Raw genomic sequence first — 22,511 nt, forward strand, 5'->3', positions numbered from 1 at the left:
TTCAGCATGGGAGACCTAACAGTTGTTGTCAGCATGATTATATAAGAACCAAGTGTTATGATACAGGTACTGCATGAAAGCTCAAGAGAGTCATGCATCTCCTTTCACTCTGGGCATGTGAGCTGGGTCTCTGGGAGCTTCTCTGGCTTTTAATGAAATCACATGATAAAAGCAGACTAGGGGGACTTGAAAATGTGTAGTTAAATTAAGCAATTTCTTCCTCCTGTATTAAAAAATAATTTTGCAATACTGACCTAAAAGCTAGGCTTTGCTTATCAGATAACTTATTCAGATCTATCATCCACAGGATAATTAAAATTTAAGCATTAATTAAACCAGTCATGATCTAAGCATAAGTCTATAAAGAAGGCAGTAAATCAGATACCTTGTATCTCCTCTTAGAAGTCATGACTTCTGTCACATATAATTACTTTCCCCTGTGGTATGCATGGGAAAGACCAGTTTCTAAATGAGGACACTTGCTATTAAAAACAGCAGAAGAAAGTTTCAGATACTAAGGGCTTCATCTGTAAGGCTGATTTTCAAATGAAATCAGCCCCAGTCCAGCAAAGCACTGGCCCAAATGTTTATTTATGAGTGTGTGAATAGTCCTACTGCCTTTAATGCCGTCGCTTCTGCTCCTGAAGTTAGGCATGCTCTTTAATGTTTTGTTCAAGCAGCCCCAGAGCACTCACTGGAGGTTCATTCAATTGCCAACACACAAACCAAACATCCAGGAATCACAGCTCCCTGGCACCAAGCTGTTGCTCTTGCAATGGCATGACTGACAAGCTGACTGTGAAGGAGGTAGGACTTGAGGAGATGGAGTGGCAGTGCTTTGCAGGAGGCATACGTGCATTGAAGGGGAAATATGCTGAGAGTGCATTCCAGGGGTGAGACAGTTGAGCTGTAAGTTTGTGCTGGAAGCCAGAACAAAGTGGATTGTATTGCTGTGTGAAAGGGTGGTGAACTCATCAGAATTGGATTGTGGAGCATACCTGGAGTTGGAAGGTTTGGTGGGAGTCTGTGGTGCTGCACATGGGGCAAACTGCAAAACTGCCTATGGGGAAGTAAACTGAGGGCTGTACAGAAAACTTCCTGGCAAATGTAGAGAAACATCTGAGGATTTCTTATCTTATCATAAACTCTGACAATTTTTCTTTCTGTTCTTTGCAAGGTGAGGTTCTGCACAGATTGTAAGCTGATTTAGGTCATCTCAATAGCATGGATTAGTCATTCAGGATCCAAGTGTACACATGGGCACTTTATGCAGCCACTTCAGCTCGGCAAATGTAGCTGACATGGTGATCAGAGAACAAGATTGCCTCGAGAAGCTTTTGCACTTCAGATGAAGCAATGACCTAAATGTTCTTCAAGGGTACAGGGAGTGGCTGTGCCATAACCAAGTCTGTCACTAGAAAACAGTCCTGAGGAAACAATAGACATTTTTTCTTAAGTAGTCATTACGTTATTGGAAGAAAAAAAAATAAAAAGAAAAAAAAAAGATTGCATTTCTTCTTTCTTACCATCATAAGCTTCTTACACCCAGTTCTCCCTCAGCCCATCTGGCAGCAAGGAATGAGAGCCACTAATTGGCTGATTCCTCATGTCTCAAGGTAGAGGATACCTTTCCTGTCTGATTCTGGATTTGAGAATGCAGGTAAGGAAGGAAGTGAATAAAAGATGGCTTCAGCTGTGTATCAGTTTGTTACTGCTTTCTGCCCTCCCCACTGAAGAAGTGTCTTCTTCTGCAGACACCCTTAGTGTCTTGAGTCCTGCTAATTTGTTTGCCTCCTACTTGCTTGGTTCAGAAAAAGAACAGGTATCTTGTCCAGGCAGCTCCAAGGATGTAGCACAATTTAAGTACTACATAGACACCATTTGTCCAAAGACTGAAGAATCTGGGAAACATATAGCAAAAGCATTAATGGGTAAGCAGTGAAGATAAGAATACTACTCATTGAAAAGCACTTAGTACAATTGATTTGTTGAGCTCTGTTGGCAGAATACAAAGTTTAGACAGAGCCATGTACACACGTGTCTATCAACAATGTCTGCTCCTTCAAGGTGTGTGCATATTGACATGGTGTATCAGCCTATCCAGCAGGGTAGCAACAAAACTACTACATCAATTTCATGGCACTGAAAGAGTATCTTTGGGCACACTTATTTCTTGTTAATTCCTGTGTCTAACAAGAATACATTTCAGAGGTCTCATCTTCAAATGCCAAGCAGAGACACAGGCTGTTAAAATAGACTTTCATTGCTGACTTAAAAGGACAAGAAAAAATGCTACCAGGACACCTTGCTTGGGATCACTTAGCTGAAAGTCAGCCAGTATTATCTGAGATGTTTCAGCCCTGCTGTTTGCATACAGGTATACTTTGATTTCAGACTTTGAGGAGCAGTGCCTGTATTGCAGGCCTTCACAATGATGTTGGTATCATCCTCTGTAAGGAGCTGCCTGCTCATCAACTGCATCTGGAGTTATCAGAAATGAGCTAAATTCCAAGCTTGTATGAAAAGGCACCAAAGGTGTCAATAACAGGAGCCCACACAGTCCCTCTAATGTCTCTTCCTTTGGTATTTACAGAACAGAAAAGACTGAGCTCTGAAGGGCTTCCATTTGAAGTTATTTTGTAAGTGAGCTGGTTTGGGACTACCACTGTAGCTGAGCTTGCATTATTTTTCACCTTTTGTGACCTGGTGGAGACAGAAATTACAGAGCCAGGTGAAATCTCAGTGTGGATGGGGGCAGAATAAAGGCTGTGCAGTTACAAGAGTGCTGTGCTGTATGACAGAGAATATGTGTGCAAAGCAAGGAGGGGCTGGTGGCAGAAAAGCGTTAAGAGCCCTCATGTTTGTGTTACAGATCTACATCACTGTACCCTTTGGTACCACAATGACCCCAGCCTTCCTGAGGAAAGTACCTACTTTCAAAGCCGTTGGCAGTGACCCTCGTATTGCAGCAATGATTAATCTATCTCTCAAACAACCCTGTCGAGATACTGAAACAAATTTCTCACCAGGCAGGGGTCATAGATGTTTAGCTTCTAATTGAAATTCTGGGTCTCCTGCATACACCTACACATTTTCATACACAGGCATATACAGTTAGCAGTATTTTGTTTTGTAAGGAAAAAGTATTGCAGAAGTCTGGCAAAGGCAGGAGAAGAGGCTCCTCAATGTGAGGATTATGCCTGGACTCAGTCTGGGTCCTGCCTCAGGTAGAAATATAGGCAGATAACTTGAGGAATTATTCTCCCCTGTCTATCCTTCTCTGCCTTTTAATTGCCCACTATCACCTCTCATTCTGTGCTTGCAAAATCACTATGGATCTATGCACAGCTAGATTGGGAGGATGGACTTGAGAGGGAGAGCCTGGCACGCTTTCTGCAAGATCTGTATCACCCATGGGACCTGCTTTAGTGCTTGCTTTGTGGGTGCAGGTGCGGGTGGTAACAAGAAATTGAATGTGAGGGTGGACAGGACTGCAGCTCTTTGGTGTATTTCTGGCTTAAAATGACTGTGAAATCTACAACCTTTCTGTAACCTCTTGTCTCAGGAAAACACATCCAGTTGCACTCTTTGGGCTGAATTTATGGAAGAGTGAAAAATAAAGACTCCTATTGAAAAGGAAAAAACTATGAAGAAATCACTTCCATACATCCATGAATCCATCTAGCCCTATCATTATGGTACTACCTGAATATATCTTACTGCTAAGTCACATTTCTCAACAGACTTTAACATTATTCTTGTTTTTTTTCATCATGCAAATAGTAAGTAGTCAGACTCTCTCCTGAGTCCCATATAATCAGACAGACAATGGCATTGATCTGTGGTTTTTTTTCCACAGCTTCTGATAGGTTCTTAACACAGAAAAACAGAAGTAATGATAGAAGGGAAGGAGTAAGAGATGCTGAGCCCAGCATTTCAGCAGTGCCCTTGAGTTCTTGTTTTACCTGTTCACCTGTAATTGTAGCTTATCAGAAGCACATCAGAAGCCTCAGGTAGAAATACAGACAGATCACTGGGCTTGAAAAAATGAAGCCATGGGCTCCCAAAGTGCATAAGGCCAGGACCGTGGATGTGCTTTCCTGAGAACATAGTGGAATGCATTAGGCTCTCTATAACAGCAATACAAATCCTCCAGGTATGCAGAGGAATATCTCAGAAATTTTTAGTGTGCTTCTTTCCTCAGCTCAAATGCTTCTTTCTAAAACTGGAAAAAGAAACTCATTCTCCATCTTCACCCACTCCCGTGGTTTGTGGCTAGAAATGCCTGCTCAGAAAAACAACTAGTCCCTAATCCTCAGTTTTGTGACATTAGGTACATCAGTGCACTTGAGGATCTGGGCTCCAGAATTCAGAAGAATCTGCACAGAGTTTAGAAGAAGGGCTTTCAAACAAGGTATATGCTCACAGGGGTACCCTCAGATAATTTCACTGATTCCTGATTAGGGAGGTATATTGAGCAGAGCATATACACCACTGTCAGCGCTGGAGAAATCCAGTCATATGGTAAAGATGAGCTTTAGTAGGACAGCAATGTACTTAATCTCAGAAAATCTTGAAGGGTGTGAGTATTGGGAATTTAGGAGAACTCCTACAAAGCACTGGAAGGAAAAGTGCCTGATTTAAGAGAGTAAAATTGAAACTGATTGGTGTCTTCCAAGCAGCAAAGGTTTGCAGGCAATACAAAAACTGGAACTCTCTTAAATAATTCTCACTTCTCCATTAAGTGTTTATTCACAAAGGTGTTGCTCCAGAGATAGATCATTCATCCAAATAAAAAAGAAAAAAGGGGAATTCATATAATGTGATGAGAAGGTAGGCTTATGACTTCTCAGACTTCCCTGATTACTTTGGAGATTTTTACAGTAATAATCAGTATCTCAAGGATGGAGCACTTACATTTTGTGTGCTGCAGATTTCAGCATGCTGTAACTGGGGTGTGTCGCAATATAAATAATCAAGACACTAAGAACTTGTCCCTGTGTCTTTAGTGGCATTTATTATTCAAACCAGGAGAGGTACATGACTTCAGCTGGTTAATCTGAAGAAAAGATCTCATAAGACTAGTTGCCTTATCAGACCAGAAATAAGAATGAATGATTTATACAAGTACCACAAAACCATAGAAAGCAATATGGCATATTAATGCTAATCAGTATGAACTAAAAGGAAATTCTGAACCATATTCTGAATGTGATTCAGTTAACTGTGATGTAAGCACCTTCCCATACATGTTGTCTTTTCATATCGAACTATAATACCCACTTTAGAAGCAGAGACTGTGTTTGAACACAGTATCACTTAAGTTGGAAAGGGCCTCGAGGATCATCAAGTCCAACCTATCAACACAGACCCCATGAATAGACCAGACCATGGCACCAAGAGCCACGTACAAACTCCCCTTGAACGCCTCCAGGGTCGATGACTCCACCACCTCCCTGGGCAACCCGTTCCAATGACGAATGACTCACTCAGTGAAGAACTTCCTCCTCACCTCGAGTCTAAACCTCCCCTGGTGCAGCTTGAGACTGTGTCCCCTTGTTCTGGTGCTGGTTGCCTGGGAGAAGAGAACAACCCCTTCCCAGCCACAACCACCTTTCAGGTAGTTGTAGAGGGCAATGAGGTCATCCCTGAGCCTCCTCTTCTCCAAGCTAAACAATCCCAGCTCCCTCAGCCTCTCCTCATAGGGCTTGTGCTCAAGGCCTCTCCCCAGCCTTGTTGCCCTTCTCTGGACACCTTCAAGTGTTTCAATGTCCTTCTTAAACTGAGGGGCCCAGAACTGGACACAGTACTCAAGGTGCGGCCTAAACACCTGGAAGGAGCTGTCATTTGGAAAGGCCTGTGATCATACAGTAGAACATTCCCTTCCAGAATGTTAAAGTACACATATAAAATGAGATCCTCACTGGAACATTACTGCATTCATTAATGTTAAGAAAATTTCACATCACCACCCACCACACTGTAACAACCCTGCTGGTAGGTTGTTAGGCTACACTTCAGTCAATCACAGTGATGGACTTCCAGATTTAAAGTTTTTTGTGTGTTCAGACTCATCATTTCCAAGCTTTGGAGAAATGCATGCCATACTTTCCATTGCTGAGGTAACCAGAAAAAAATGCACATCGGCATGGTATTGCGTAACCTATTTTACAGAATGCTGCAAACTATGAGTTTTACCAAAACTGCTGTTGATCATAAGGTAACAAAGCTCAGGTTTCAGAAAGGAGCTTCATTTTCTGTCCTGCCTAGAAAGACAATATACAAAGATCGATTAGGCAGGTTTAGAGACATTAGAATAAGTAGCTTCCTTCCAAGTGGCACTGCCTTGGATGGCAAACATGGCTTTCATGGTGTACAGGAGAAGGTCTGTATCCTCCCACCCCCTCATTCAGAGTCCAGCCCTGCTCAAAGCTCTGACAAGCAGCAGATAATTTCCAGACTTTTACATGCCCCAGGTATCACCTGGGTGTGCTGTCATAGCTTTTCGTATTTAGTACTGTCACGACATTGTATATGACTGCATAAAGATAGGTAGTAAGTACACAAAAAGTTCAACATGTACACACTCAAAGGAATATTTCAGGGGTTTGCCTGGGGAATTACAAATGCGTGGAGGTAATATTATTCATAATGAAGACTCTGAGGCTGAAACAAAAGGATAAAGGCCTTGCAGTTTTGCCAAATGTACATCTGCTCCCATTGTGTTTCTCTTTGTTTTGTTTTGTTGGGTTTTTTTGCTGGCTAATGTTCTAATAAACTGGATGCTTTGCTATGAGCACCAAGAGTCTAATATGATTTTCACAAAAGGCAATGGGAAAAAAATCCTTTTGCTTTTCAGAGGCTCAGATTCTGCACCAATTGTATTTTCTCTCTCTCACTAGCCAATATACGAATGAAAAGCTGCAGATGCAGTTTTGATCGTCATTACGTGTTCCTCAGATCACGTTATCCCTCTGTTGAGCCAAAGTATACCATTAGAACATCTGCTTATTCCAGATTTTCTCCTTTTGGATACCTTTTCACCTCCATTTTGAAATACTCAAAGTTGTTCCCTGACAAAAAGGAAAAAGTCTTTTAATGCTGTAGCATTACAACAGGGCAAAAAAACAAAGGAAAATAGGAAGAACAAATAATATCAACACGCTTAGGGACAAAATATTTCTGCTTCTGAAACATGGAAGATGATTATTTTTTCAAGACACTCTGCCTTTGTCTTGTATCTACAATTTAAATATCTAGAGTCTTAAATATTATCTCCTTTTCTGGCACTTAGCTGGTCTCCTTGTCCTCACATTTTCAATAACTGGCAAGAACGATGCTATTTTCTTTCCTACTCTTGAGGACAAAATGAATCTGGCTTCTTCTAGAAGTCTATGTATGGATGAGGGCAATCAGATTCTGGAATTGCCTGTTCCTCACCATTAACTCTGAGATTAAAACAACTAAATCAAATGCAGAGGGTGGCAGTTGTAGATATGCTTTGAGGACTGACAAAACAAAATAAGCAGAAGAGGCTTGTTCACGTGCAAAAGTCTTCTCAGTTGCTTACTATTGATGGTGAACCCCTATGTATTTATGAGCTTGTGTAAAATCCACCAAACGTTTTTGTGAGTGTAACTCACAGTTCTCTTGCCAGACAACGACTTTTGCTTCTGGAATAATTAGACAAGCTCTTTCTCACTGTGCATGACTGAAACATAAATAAAGCTACAGCACCATGCACTGTCTGAGGAAGTAATCCGTGGTTTGGTTAGGGTTTTATCCATACTTTTTATATTTATTTTATTTTAATAGGACCTTACATGTTATATGATAGAAGGTCTTTCACAGAAAAATGATTTCTGCCAGTGGGTAGTATGTATTTGCCAGTATGTACTTGGTTTCTGTGCTGGACTTATGTTTCCCATAATTTAAATCATAATAATTAACTTAATTCCCAGCTACCACATTGAATATTAGCCTGATATGAAGTAGCTGAATGAACATTTTTTGGTGCAAGTTAAAACTCCTGAAGATGCAAAACATGAATGGAATCATAATGAATGGATCTATATATAATTTCTCATTTTCTCCAACCATTTTTCACCTTCACCTTCACTTTGCACTGATCTAAATACCTCTGTAGTTTGGAAATGTGTGGGCAGAAGTGTCTGTAGACATCTGATAAGTAAGAAGGATATATATATATACACCTCAAATAGCAACTAAGAAAAGTCATGAGAAAAATGTGTTTGGAGCTTGGACAGCATCAGACATAGAATGGGTTAGGTTGGAAGGGACCTTAAAAGAGATCATCTAATAGAATAGAATAGAATAGAATAGAATAGAATAGAATAGAATAGAATAGAATAGAATTAACCAGGTTGGAAGAGACCTTCAAGATCGTTGCATCCAACCTATCATCCAACACCACCTAATCAACTAAACCATGCAACCAAGCACCCTATCAAGTCTCCTCCTAAACACCTCAAATGATGGTGACTCCACCACCTCCCCAGGCAGCACATTCCAATGGGCAATCACACTCTCTGTGTAGAATTTCTTTCTAACCTCCAGCCTAAACCTCCCCTGGCACAGGGGTACTGGTTGCCTGGGAGAAGAGACCAGCCCCCGCCTGTCTACAGCCTCCCTTCAGGTAGTTGTAGAGAGCAATAAGGTCTCCCCTGAGCCTGTTCTCCAGGCTAAGCAACCTCAGCTCCCTCAGCCTCTCCTCATAGGGCTTGTGTTCCAAACCCCTCACCAGCTTTGTTGCCCTTTTCTGGACATGTTCCAGCAGGTCAACATCCTTCCTAAACTGAGGGGTCCAGAACTGGACACAGAACTCAAGGTGAACATTCAAGAGGCAGAATGACCTCCCTGCTCCTTCTGGCCCCACTGTTCCTGATCCAGGCCAGGATGCCATTGGTCCTCTTGGCCGCCTGGGCACATTGCAGGCTCATGTTCGGCCTACCATCGACCAGTACCCCCAGGTCCCTTTCTGCCTGGCCGCTCTGCAGCCACTCTGACCCCAGCCTGTAGCACTGCATGGGGTTCTAACTCCCTGCCATGGGCAGGACACCTGCTACAAGACCCGTTTTTTCATGACCCCATCCAACTTTGAACAGTATATTTTAGTGGCTTTGAACACTATATTCATAGGAGAGGTGCTCCAGCCCTCTGATCATCACAGAGGGGAGACTGACTGGCTTGTAGTTCCTTGGGTCTTCCTTTTTTTCCCCCTTTTGAAAATGGGGGGTTATGTTTCCTCTTTTCCTGTCAGTGGGAACTTCACTGGATTGCCATTCCTTTTCAAATATGATGGAAAGTAGCTTGGCAACTTCATCTGCCAGTTCCCTCAGGACTCATGGATGGATCTTTTCAGGTCCCATGGGCTTGTGTACCTTCATGTTTTTCAGGTGGTCTCAAACCACCTCTTTTGTCTTTTTATTGGATGGAAAACACCAGCAAAATCAAAATCTGTTGAAATTCTCACAGAAAGGCAAAAACGTTTTTGTTTTGTTTTGTTGTTGTCATTGTTTTGTTTTTAAAGTTTTTTTTTTTTTTGGTTCTGTCTTCTGTCTGTGTGGCAAGCACAGAAAGAGCCAAGTTCCTGCCCCTGATCCATGTTTGGAAAGGGGTGTTTGCCATGGACCCTCCCTGATTAGACTGTGCAAGAAACTCATGCTGGAAATGATGCAGGAATGAACTGGTGGTTGGATGATTACTGCAATGGTTTCCTCTGTGGCCTTCTTAATTGTTCCCTTTTGGTTTACGAAAAAATGAAATAAAAAAGAAGGTGGTTTTCATCCAAGCATCTTTTCCCTTTAAGTCCTTCATTGGTTTCCTAACAACCTACATATCACAGTCAGATTCCTAGTACTGGCTTGAAAGACTTTCTGTAACTCTTCAGCCTGAAACTTTAAGTACCTCTGATGCTTATTCACAGTGATGTCACATAACTACATCCTTGGTCAAAGTGTGGGTGACATCTTCTTCCTGCCCCTAGCCTATTTGTAGTGGAAGGGCTCTTGAAGTCTTACCCACAGAGGTATTGTCCCTCTCTATTTCCACCACTCAGTAAAGCTTGCTTCTATTGTGATGAGACCTAAGCTTATTCAATGGTATCTTATGATGAATAGAAGGATCAGCAAAATGTTAATTGTGTCAGACTCAAGCAGTTACCTTTTGAGGTGAAGGTTGTGGTTCTCATACTCCCTTAGTCCATAATCACCATGTTTGTTGTTCTCATTGTAACAGCATATCTAAAATTAGACTGCAAATTCTTTGCCTGTTAGATTGTCCACTTGCTGTGCCAAGTGCACAGTTTTGGCCCTGCATAGTTTGGTCATGGGCTAGGATTACTTACAGCTGGGGTGGCATGATGTGGCTGGCTTGCTGACCAGGTGGTTTTGATTTCATTTCTGGGTGCAAATTATTGCCTTTGTTAACCCAAATCTGAAAATGGCTCCTTAAAGGCTTACCCTTTATGTAAGACCATGGAAACAAAGATCTGTTGAAATGCTTCATAGGAATCCCTCATTTTCTGTGTAAAAATGCTTCTGGAAAGATGATTTCCACAGAAGAAGCTCAACTCCAGAGCTCCCTTTGCTCTCATCTTGAATCAGCCAACCTACAGTATAACAGGCAGCCAGTACTATTTCCTCCAGTGCTTCAGAGAAACTGTCCAGTGTCTGAAAAGCTGAAAACAAGTTAAAAGTGTGTGTTTTGAGAATGGAATAAGGAGAATGTTTTGGATCAACTGATCAGGTGTATGTTTGTCTACATAACCCGAAGAAAAACCAACAGAACATCAATGTATTACACAGAATGCAGATTAAAAGGTGTAAATGAAAAACCTTACCTGTCTGTAGGACTGGGACCTCTTGTCTTTCAAAAAAATGTGGCCTTTGGGGGCATAACTGGGCATTTGTGCCAACAGCCACAGAAAACATGAGATGGACCTCACAGATACTGATAATGTTTTTCAAGAGTTTTGACTAGGCAGTGCCAAGCAGCTGTTTGCTGTGATGCCTGCCTCACCCAAAGTTCTTCATTGGCAGACCTTCCCAGACTTGCATCTGATGATTCCACTCTTCTCCCTCCTCCCTGCCCTCTTTCTCTCTGTTGCTTTTTTGCTTTGTCTTTCTCTTTCTCTTATCACATTCCTGTCTCTTCCCTCGGAGAAACTAGTCCCTGAAAGTACCATTTGGTACCGTGGATTTCTGTGTTTTATCTTCTTTCCCTAGTTTTTGTCTCTTTTGTCTGCTTTGACTTTGAGCAATTCAGATTGTGGACTGTCTCCTTTTTATCTGCACAATGCCTAGGACACATCATCTCCATTCCTGGCTGATCCTTAACAGGAATAATAAGTATGTAAATAGAATGGACAACATAGTTTTATGTACTCATCTAGATAGGAAACTGTAAAACAATATGATTCATGCCCCAAAAGCTCTTCCTATATTAAGCAAAATAATTCTGTCCTTCTATAGTGGGATCCTTCGAAGCCTATTTTACATTAAGCATACTTTTTAATTTTGACTTTCCATTGGCAGGCCTATGTAGCTCTACAAAGCAATTTTTCTGTCATGATAATTCTTCACTCTTATTTTTCTTTCAATTCTTCTGCAGGCCAAAATCAAATTTCTCCATTTCCATAGCCTTACATAAATTCTTTCTTCTATCCTACTCAGCAAACCTAATTAACAGCAGAGCCCTGCAAGAAGTCAGCAAATGTGAAACTCCTGCACTGCAATTTCTTTTTAAGCAGTGATGAAACTTAGTTTATAGAGGATTTCAGTACATCCTATACCTTTCCCTTATCTCCTGTGAGGGTAGTCCTTCATATAGCTCCTTGCCATGATTTCTCTGGCTCACCCAGAAAAGCTGGGATTGGAACAAATGGAAGCAAACACAGTTTCCAAGCTTTAATTCCAATGTCCTACACCTAGCTCCAAACCTATGCTAAAAGGTCATGCCTACATTCTTCCCCCTCAGTTCACAAAGTCTCTTATACAAAATGCTTTCCTAAGTCATTAAAAAATAATTTCATGATGATTTAGTGGTCTATAATCTTTAAGGAGCTTTTGGCACTCTTTGGTGACTGCTTGGAAATTTGAGGAGTGCAAGTATAAGGTCCACTGCATGAGGGAAAATACCTTTTCAGGGCTCATAATTTATAGCTCAGCAAAGATCAAGTATGAAAATAGTACAGCCTCTACTAGCTTCCAGTCTGGATGACACTGTAAAAGCAGTCTGCGTCTTTCTGGACTGGCTGCTATGAGCAGCTGAGGAATGGCTTGAGCTGGCTGTCAGAAGCTCAGAAAAGCATCAGGCTGCATGGCAGGCTGCTGCCCTGCTCAGCTGTTGGCAGTTACCTAACAGTCTGGGGTTTGGTTTTCTTTGAAATTAACTTGTAATAAACTTTAACCTCAGATTGATCTCAGTTTAAGGTCAGGTAGGTGATATATGTGCATGATACGAAAGGCATTTAAAGGGTTCTGATTACTTTAGCTCCTGTCAATCTAGTTGCAGACTTTAATATAAGATAGAAACTATTCTGGTCCCACAAATCTCAAGTCTTCATAGTGATAGGATAAGAACAATCCTCTTTTAGATCAGGCTATTTGCACTATTTATTTTGATCCTGGATTTTTTTGTTTCTTTTCTTCATATTAGATAGCAACACAGGCTGTTTGTAACCCTTCTCAAGCAAAACCACCAGATCTGAATGCAAACACAAATTAAGCATTTTTCTTTTTAAGAACAAAAGCTCCTGGGCAAGGAGACTTGCTACCCTTAAAGAAAACCAAAAGGAACAACAATGAAGAGAGAGAGGGGGGAAAAAGATTGTCTCACTTTCCTGTAGGCTTCTAAGGACCACTTAGGCCACATTTAGTCTTCCAAAAAAGAGCTAAATACCACCTGCAAGATCTTGATGTCAGGTAGTCAGTTGCACTGAGACCTCCAGGTGCTGTAACTGATTTTCCCAGAACTTTGCACAAGCCTTTTGTCCTAGAATTTTTTTGGAGCAGAGTTAATCTGATGAAAAGTCTTTTACTGAACATAAAAAAGGAATAAACCAATGAGAAAAGTTTATATTGAAACTACTCATCAGGATCACATGTTCCATTTTGTCTGAGCAAAGTTGTTCAAATCTAGAATGCCCTGATAGATGAACTGAGTATGAAGTAGCATTCTAGGTGGCATCCTTTCTTTCATTTTGCAAATCTGCCAAATATATTCCGCTCTCCCAGTGAACAGTCAGGTGTTAATCAACATTATTATCTGTGAAGTTCTCTGTTTTAACTGCCTGGTGATGATATTGTTTGCACAGGTGCTCTTGCAGGGCAACTGAATTAATAGCCATTTTCCTTGGCTGAAAGGCTTGTTTTTCATGTCTTGCCTGTCTTTTTGCAGATGTAAAGGCAGAGTCTCTTTTGGACTCACATTTACAATTAGCTGTTCTCACCCGACAGGCTTTCTCTCCTGCTGATGCTGATACATTAGTCTAGAGATACATTTTCATGCCTTCACAGAAGGGCCTGATCCTTTCCTCACTTAAATAATTAAATGTTTTGCCATTAATATCAGAGGAAGCAGTGTCTGGCCCTATATCAATAGTCCTCTTTTCCTGAAGAAGTTAAAAGCTTTCCCCAGATTGGTGATTAGACAGAAGGCTGTTGCCCATCAAACACAACATTGTGTGCAACTTTTCCTAGTCCATCATTCTCAGTGTCCTCAGTCACACTGAGTGTGCTCTCTGTTGACACTACTCAGTCCATCATAGTCCCCAGGCTTGTACTGTCCTTCTCATTGGAATTTGGATACAGAGATCTGAACTGCAAATGTTTCCTGTCAGATTGTCTACCTAACTACCAGACAGCCACTGCTTAATACAGTAGTTAATTTATTTTTCCTTTGAGCTAAGAGTTTTCAAAACCAAATCATGTTTTCTCCTTAGGAGTCTTTGTTTCTAGTTTTCATTTCTGTAACTTTATGGAAGAACAAATCAGAGATCACCTTTGTATTTTGCTCTGAAGGTTGAAAGGCTGATTTGCTCTACAGGACATACCCAAACTCTGCGACATACCCTCTTTCCATTAAACTTAAGGGGGATTTCTAAGTGAGCTAGGTCTTTTTATTATACCCACTTGCCCTTTCACAGAGCCTAATTAAACTGATTGTAAAGGCTTCTGGGGTTTCAGTGAGTCTGGGCTCAAACTGTGAAAGGAGACCTGTCACACAATGCAAATATCGGCTGCCTTTTCTGGGGTATTTGGTCTTACTTCTAAACAAAGCTAAACTTAAGCCTAAACAAAGCTAAACTTAAGCCTACTACTCAGTAACAGACACATATCCCAACTTGTTCTTGTGCAGGATAAAACAGGCTGCAATTTTCAGTATTTTTTTTTCCTACTAGACTTTCAGATTATTTAAAGCACTGCAGTGAAAATAATGTTATGGTTATCAAGTGACCCACTACTCTGGTCAAGCTATAAGAAATGGCTGTTCTCTGTTGTAGCAGACAGAGTCTATCCAAGAAGACCATGCAAATGCAGGAAGCCTTAGACACGTGAGCATCTGTCATACAAATTACTCTCTCTCCTGCCTGCTTCTGCTTAATTTTACCTGCATTCAGGTTTGAATTGATCACTTCTGTGAAGGTTGCAATGAAAGAGCATCTAAGAATTGAAGAAGCTGGTAGTTTCTTATTTATAACATCAATAATATCATACTAGAAGGCCAGACTTTGTCTATAGCTGCTTCAGAAATCCATTTCACCACCTTGTTGCTAATGTTTCTCACACTTTACTGGGAATGTTTGAGTTTCAGGGGTGGGAGAGAGGGAGGCAGGGGTGGAGGGGCAGCAACATGGAGAGAATTGGAGCACACACTGTGCAGCCCCTGCCTGTCTCCAGTCTTGCTGACTGCATGGATACCCTTGAATTAATTTTGACTCAGCTGGGGTTCTCCTGCATTAGATGTGAAGGGAACAAAATGACTGCTCCACCTCCTTCTTATCAGTTGGCTAAAATGAACATGAAAAAAAGGAGGTAGGACAGGTGGCAGACTGGAGAGATGTGCAGTGGTTGGAGAAGCTGATTTCTGGAGGCAGAAATTAAATCGAGATAATCACTGTTCCCTTATCTCTGATTATTGAAAAAGTTTTGAGTGTCTGCTGACTCTTTCATAAGTTGGTATTTGTGATTGCTGTAAGATATTGGCTTCAAGTGCTGCAAGTGTTTTTTTGAAATTACTTCCAAGGGCAGGGTTTTCTGAGATGTTACTGGATATAAAGTAAATGACGCAGGGATGAATTCCTTACCTGCTTCCCTGCTGTGCCATTACAGTGACACAAGAAGCCACAGGCATGCACAGGTCATAGGCCCTGCGCCCCAGCTGCCACTCCCTCAACACTCTCCTGCTTCCTCCTTCCTTTGCCCTCTCCTCCAGAAGCTGTCTCTCTCCTTCCTCATTTTACTGTGCAGACTCTTACCTCTCAGTCACCAAAGTGGTTTTTACCTCTCACCTGAACCCCATAATCATAAATCATTAATTACAAGATGCCTAAACAAATAGAAGTCTGATGAGGATGCTTATAATTTAGATGACAGAGAGAGTGTTTCCTGTTTATCTGGTTCTGTTTTTATGAAGCATCCTGCTACAAATAAGTGCTTTGGTTGAAACTTCAGCTTTCCCAAGATCAGCCTGATTTTACCAAGGCAAACCCACATCCTGGAACCGAATCACACAGAATCTCCAGAGGTGGACACTCCACCACCTTTCTGGTCAGCCTGTTCCAGTGCTTCACCACTCTCAATGTAAAGAACTTCCTCCTCATGTTTAGATGGAGCTTTCTGTGTTCAAGTTTGTGCCCATTATAGCTTGTTCTGTCACTGGCCACCACTGAAAAAAAGACTGGCCCCATTCTCTCAACACCTACCCTGTAAGTATGTATAAGCATTGATAAGATTCCTCCTCAGTCTTTTCTTCTCCAGGCTAAAAGCCTCATCCCTCTGCTCTTCTTCAAAGGACAGGTGTTCTAGTCCCCTAATTATCTTTGTAGCCCTTTGCTGTATCCTCTCAAGCAGTTTGCTGTCCTTCTTGACCTTTTCCTTCTTGATCCTGCAATTGCACTTAATATCTTGTAAACTATTTTTTCACTCACAAAAAAATATATCTATTTTGCAATGTTATGGTATCTGAAAGTCTAGTAGAAAAAAAGAGATAATCACTGAAAATTGCAGTGCTGCCGTTGCCACATGCTGTTCTGTTGCGATGTTACTGTGCTGCAAAGTGGCACACTGGCATTTGCAAAGCAAAAAGAATTGCAACTCAAAATAAGAGATTTGGGAGGATTTTATTTGTTTTTAACCTGGGTTGGTGAGTCAAAAGTAAATCAGTAATTTAAAATATATCACACAAGAATTTAAACCAGAATTTCAAAGCAATGTTGTTCACTCATCATTCTTCCATTACTAAGCAGCTACATAATTACTGTCTGCATAGGAAGTTCACTAATTGCTTTTATATTGAAATCTCTAATTAAATATTTGGCTTAACTAAATAATAGATTAAAACTTGAAAGGACATGATGTGAATAGCTGACTTTTCTGGTAATGGGGAGGATGCCTTAGGAGAGAAGCGAGTGATATAGCAAACAGCCTCTCTGCAGCAAGTGTGGAGGAAACTGATCTACATCAGTCGAATTCCCCACAGAAATGCTGCACAGAAATAGTTTTCTAGTATTCATGCAGTTTTCACTCAGATGGTTCTTATTCTCCCATTTCTTGTTTCTCAGTAACCAACATAGAGCACGTAAGAATCTCCTCCTCACTCTGTGTGTAAGGAATCTCTCTGTCACTCCAAGTACAGGCCGTGGGGGATGGCTCAGAGGAGTTCCCCATTCCCAGTGATAACTTGATTTGGCTGCTATCAATGCAAATGGCTTTATTTTTAAGCACCAGTTACATCAGGTCTGGGCTATTTCTAGAGCCCCACAATCAGAGATGAGCAATTTCCTCTCTAGTAATCTAACTGGGCCACTAAATCTAAGATTAACAGTCTTCCTGCCTTAATGGTCTTAGTGTCTCCCACTACAAAGTCTTTCAAGTTAAAAGAACAATCTAGTGACATTACTTTTGAGACTACACATCCAAATGACTGAGCTTAAATTATTCTGTTAATCATCTTAAGGAAAATGCTGTCTAGACTGTTATGATTTCGACATTTGTTTAGTTATCCATCATAAATAGAGCAATTCCTTCAAGTTAGACATAGCTGTTTTAATGCAAAGTTCCATACAATACAAGGTGAATTTAACTGCATTTAGGCTGGCACATTAAAAGGATTTCCAGTTAAAAACATATGAAATATATCAGAAGCTGGAGCCAGAGCTCAGTGACCAAGCAAATGAATTGGATCACTTCATTGATTCAGATACAGGCACCAAGATAATGTGTTTTCAAGTTGCTATTTTCAGCATGGAGATGGACTCTATTTGAGACCAAAATGCTGTATTAGCCATCCAGCTATTGAATTAGTGCTCATAAAGATCACCTTGCAATGACAGTGCTTGGAAGATTTCAACCAATGTGCACAGGCATACTTGAAGAGCTGTGTTGGAAATAGTTGTGGAGATCAAGACGTATCTCCAGATCATTCATGGCTTTTGAAAGAAGATTTGTGACACAGTAACCTTGGTGTTTGCCATTGTCATCTTAGCTTTTGCATATCCCTGTGCAAAAACATTATGAGGACACTTCCACAACAGCAGAATAATAGGGGAAGGGGAACCTCAGGGCCCAACATTTCAGTGTTGTCATCAGAGTTGGTTTTGTCATTGTATGGAGTGGGAGTAAAACTGATCTTGAAAGAGAGTAGGCACAGACACCACAAAAAGAGATACTTCAGGGTAGCATTTTCTGTATTTCATTTGGCCCTGTGTTGGGCACTCCTTTCAAATGCCAAGCTCACTGCCCAGTAACAGTATATCATGACAATTAAAACCGAACAACATCTTGCAAGCCACTAGATTTTAATCTTTGTAGGAAAAGTTAGAAGAAGACAATATAATTTGTGGGAGTGTGACTCAGCCTCGTTTCCAGGCCAAATTCTATTTAAGGTTATTGGTTCCTTTTGTCTGTATTCCCCCACATATGCAAAGACACTGTAGTTTGCATTCAGGCTCACTATGATGAGCTGTTAAAGGTCTGCTTCCTTCCACAGCATAGGTAGTTTGTATTGAGGCTGTGGAAAGAGTGATTCTTGCTTGCAAATCCACAGCATTCTGCAGCCTTGAGTTAGTCTTTACATAAAAGCTGCTATGTGAGTACAGATTTCAGAGGAAATGTATTAATTTTATGTCTATTTACTCTTATGGGGAATTAATACCTTGAAATATTTGTAATGTGAAATATTTTTCATTTTCTTCTTTAATAACTTGAACTGAACTCTGTGATCTCCAGTAGGGCCCAAGCTGACATGTGAGCTTTGATCTAAATCTGAGTATTTGGGATCTTTCAAGCTACCTTGCCACGACTGGTGGACAGAGTCATGCAAGCACTATAAACTCATATGGACTTGACCAAATAATAGTATTTATCAAGGTAATGTCATATTAAACATACCCTAGAACCCAAACCAAAAGTCTGACAAACAGGAACATGCTAATCTCACAGTAATAAAACCAATTATGTTTAAAAAGAATAACCTCAACCTGTCTTTACTTCTAAAGCATAAGGAGATTATCTTCATGATTCAGTGACTGACTGTCCTTGAATTCTTACATCATAAACTAAAAGCAGCAACAGAGGAACCTCCAAAGGAATAAGCTTCTCTTTTGAGATGCACTGAATATACATGAGCTATGTTTGAGTCACTCAGTCCTGTACTTGTGGAGTCTTAATACGTTGCTATAGCATGTTACAGATCTGTAGCCTCATGCATTAATAGCAGGGTAGAAAGCTGGAGCTAATCTCACCTTCACACACTCAGGGCATAGTCACTGTTCACAGAAATAGTACTACAGTGTTGTTACATCTTAGCTGAGATTTCTGCCCTGTGGCAGCCCCATCAACAGGCAGGAAAGGCCCTAAGGGTGACCATGAACCCATATGTCTCCTAGCAGTCCCAGAGGAGTCCTCTCCTGTGAGATGATGTCAGGGAAGATGGTACTTGTCACCTCTCTGGGCTCCTCCAGGCAGGCTTTCCTCCCTTAGGGTTTCCTGCCAGACTCCCCATTGGCAGAAGTCAGTGTGTACCACCCATAAATCTTGTTTTCAGATGTTTACAGGCTGCAGGTTGCTTTGGTAATGTGGTTAAATTCCATCCTGTGTCTGATTTCATCTGTGCAGTCATCTTTATTAGATGACCAGGATCTCTTTCCCAGCACGCCGGTTCTGCTATTTATGTTGTGGTGTTTATGTGGTCAGGCGACTCAGGCAGAGGAGGACTCCCAGCATCATCATTCACAGGAGCCAGGACACTGTTTTGTCTGTTTTGTTTTCCTCGGCAACTCAGTTAACCTATCAGGTCCCATTCTTCCTCTGTGTGTGAGATGAGGAAACAATGCTGCAGTTCTACAGCGCATAATTCAGCTTTGACTATGCTCCACAGAGCCCAGCCCAGCCCCTTTGCTAAATTCTTTGTCAGATTTTCCATGTGTGGTAGAAGCCTGACTTCACTCCTGACACCTCAGATGATCAATGGACTGACAGTAGTCATTACAGATGTAAGAACTAGACTGTCATTTGTTTGCCTTGCTTCTCCACAGGCACTGTCTTATTCAGAACATAGGAACAACAGCAACAAAGGGGGAGGGGAGAAGACAGGAAGGACTCATCCCTTTCATTTAGAGAAAGGATCATGTCGTTGTCATTTAGACTTGATCCTCACTGTGAACGGAAGTATTAAAGGATAACTGAGTCATTTATACCCAGTTATACCTCCAAACATTGGGGTGGCTTTGTTTGCAGCTCAGGGTCACTGCTCCCACAGGTTTGCAGAGAAGAGGATTGCCCAGTGTGACTGCCACACTTTCCAATAAATTAACAGACTAAGGGAATCCTCTGCCTGAACAGCTTCCTAAAATAGCACTGCTTACTTGCTGTGACAGTAAATCCTAAGGTGGTGTTCTCCCTTCCACCTTTCTTTCTATTTTGTACTCTTACACAAGGAAAAACAGCCTTCTTTTTCTCAAGTAGGATATTGAACAGGCCTGTCTAGAACTTGTGTTTCATGTACTATTCTGATTGCTGAACATTGAGGCACAGCAGATTTCCATACCAATACTCCAGTTCCAAAAGCAGCAGCAATGCAGGCCGTGACAAGTAGCTTGTGAGCACATAAGGCTTTAACTAACTACAGGCATACTAGGAGTTGGATGGTACTTAATGTCTGTGTGTCCTTGTTAGGATCTAATGAGGTAAAAGTGGCACTTCTGGCAAGAATCTGATTTAAGTGGTTTCACTGCATCCCCAAATAAGTGTACTGAAGCTCTACCCTACAGTGTGCATCACTGTTCTGTATGTATGCAAGGTTACAGTGTCATAACTACACTGTGAGAAACTGAGCAGCCCATGAGGTAGGAGAAAACTGCACCACTTCTCATTCATCACCCCCCTCACTTAATCTGTGAATAAGCTTCCTTCCTCATTAAGCTGCTGAGGAGCGCAGCAAGGAGCTCTCCCCATAAGGCTGCTGTGCCTGGTGGGTAAATTTAGATCAGTGATGGAATATGTGCCCCAGAGGAGGCCCCGGTGTAGCCAGGTCACTGCAGTGAAGGGAGTGCCAGGAAAATGTGTTCCTGTAGAGTTTGCCAGTGGAGGGCTGAGCAGCTTGGAGGAACCCTTCCAGGAGAAGAAGGTTAGGTTGAAAGCAGTGGGATGTAGCACCCTGTGGCTGGTATACAGAGAAAGTTCTTGATCTTTCAATAATGTCTCCCAAAAAGAGGGTTTCAGATTGTACCTATAGGTCTGCAAGTTATTCATTATTACCCAGCAGTCTCTATTCTTTCAGCTATATGATATGGCGATACAGACTTATTTAGGGTCTGAAGGCCAGAATCTGTTGGAAACCAGGTAAACCTTTGCTTTAGTTGTGGCTGAAAAAAAAAGTCTCTCCTTTGTATTTCTCCCACAGAGTTTCACACCTCTCCCAGGTTGTATTCACTGCAGTATTATAAGCAAACACTGCTTCTGGCAGCACTACACAGTAGGAAGAAATAAAAAGCAATGAGACTTCCATCATGGTTTGAAGATCTGATCAGTGCAAGATTTTAAGAAAGCTCTGACATTATTACTGGGGTAGAGAGGTATCCAAGCACACTCAAGCACTTGGAGGTCCTACTAAGCATGAGGAATTTTGCACTTCATACTTTGGGCAACAGAGAGAAAGCTAGAGTGGCCACCTTGTTCAGAAGAGTGTTTATAGCTGTCATTAGCAGTAAAGTATGCTGAAACTGATGCCTAGATCCTCAACAGGATTATGGCATCACAAGCCTTGTCCCTTCAGCAGGATTAAAAGTCTTACTTTAGGTACCTAGACTCCCTCTGCTCTCTATACAAAAGATAAAGTAATTCAGAATAGCATGTGGAAAGGAAGAGATAGCAGCTAGGGATTTGGGGGTATATGAGTCAAGGTATGTCTCAGTTTTACCACCTTCTTTCCCTGGCTATTCTCCCCTCTTGCTCCTTCACATCCTGACCAACAGGTGGTGAAGGACGTTTTGGTGCCTCTCTAGCAGGGGATTTTGGTGGGGGCTGCATCCTGCCAGGTGGGGAGAGCTCGCCCCATGCCTCTCAGAGAGGCAGACGAAAACTGAAGGATGTTGCCTCCAGAGGTGCTCCATCTGCACACCAATCTGCTTTCAACAGGAGATTCCTCTTGATCTCCTATTTTAAAGGAGCTGACTCAAGAAAATAAATACTTACATGCTCCTGTTTGGAGAGGATTAATTTACACCTAGGAGGTGATTATCAACCAGTCAGATTTGTGCTGCATTAAATGTACTCTAAGCAAGCAGGCCAGGGTGACTTCCTCAGGTGATAGGTGCCAGATAAGAAAACTGAGTACATGTAAATCCCTTGAATTCTCAGTACAGAAGTCTCACCTGCTGGATGAAAGGCAGGAATAAGTGTATAGGTCCACCTGGTTCAGAGGTCAGGTGAGTCTAGCATGGCTGAACAGTGTCTTCAATGCTATATTTCAGCAAGGAAATTCCCCTCTCCTGTTGTGTGAAGCCCAGATGCCAAAAGGGTCAGATACCCACACACAACAGTGAGGCTAAAGAGGCAGATATGTTCTGGAAACATTCAAGGTCAGATAAGACTAGACTATGAGCAACCTGATCTGGTTAAAGATGTCCTTGCTCATTGCAGGGGAGTTGGACTAGATGACCTTTGAAGATCCTTTCCAACCCAGAGCATTTCCTTTCTGCAGAAGGAAATGCACAGATTAATCTACAGTGGTGCACATGGACATCCAACTAGTAATTAAGACCACATTGC

The sequence above is a fragment of the Melanerpes formicivorus genome, unplaced genomic scaffold (assembly GCF_026170545.1).
Source record: "Melanerpes formicivorus ecotype bairdi unplaced genomic scaffold, bMelFor1.0.p_v2 SCAF_2, whole genome shotgun sequence".
Lineage (NCBI taxonomy): Eukaryota > Metazoa > Chordata > Aves > Piciformes > Picidae > Melanerpes > Melanerpes formicivorus.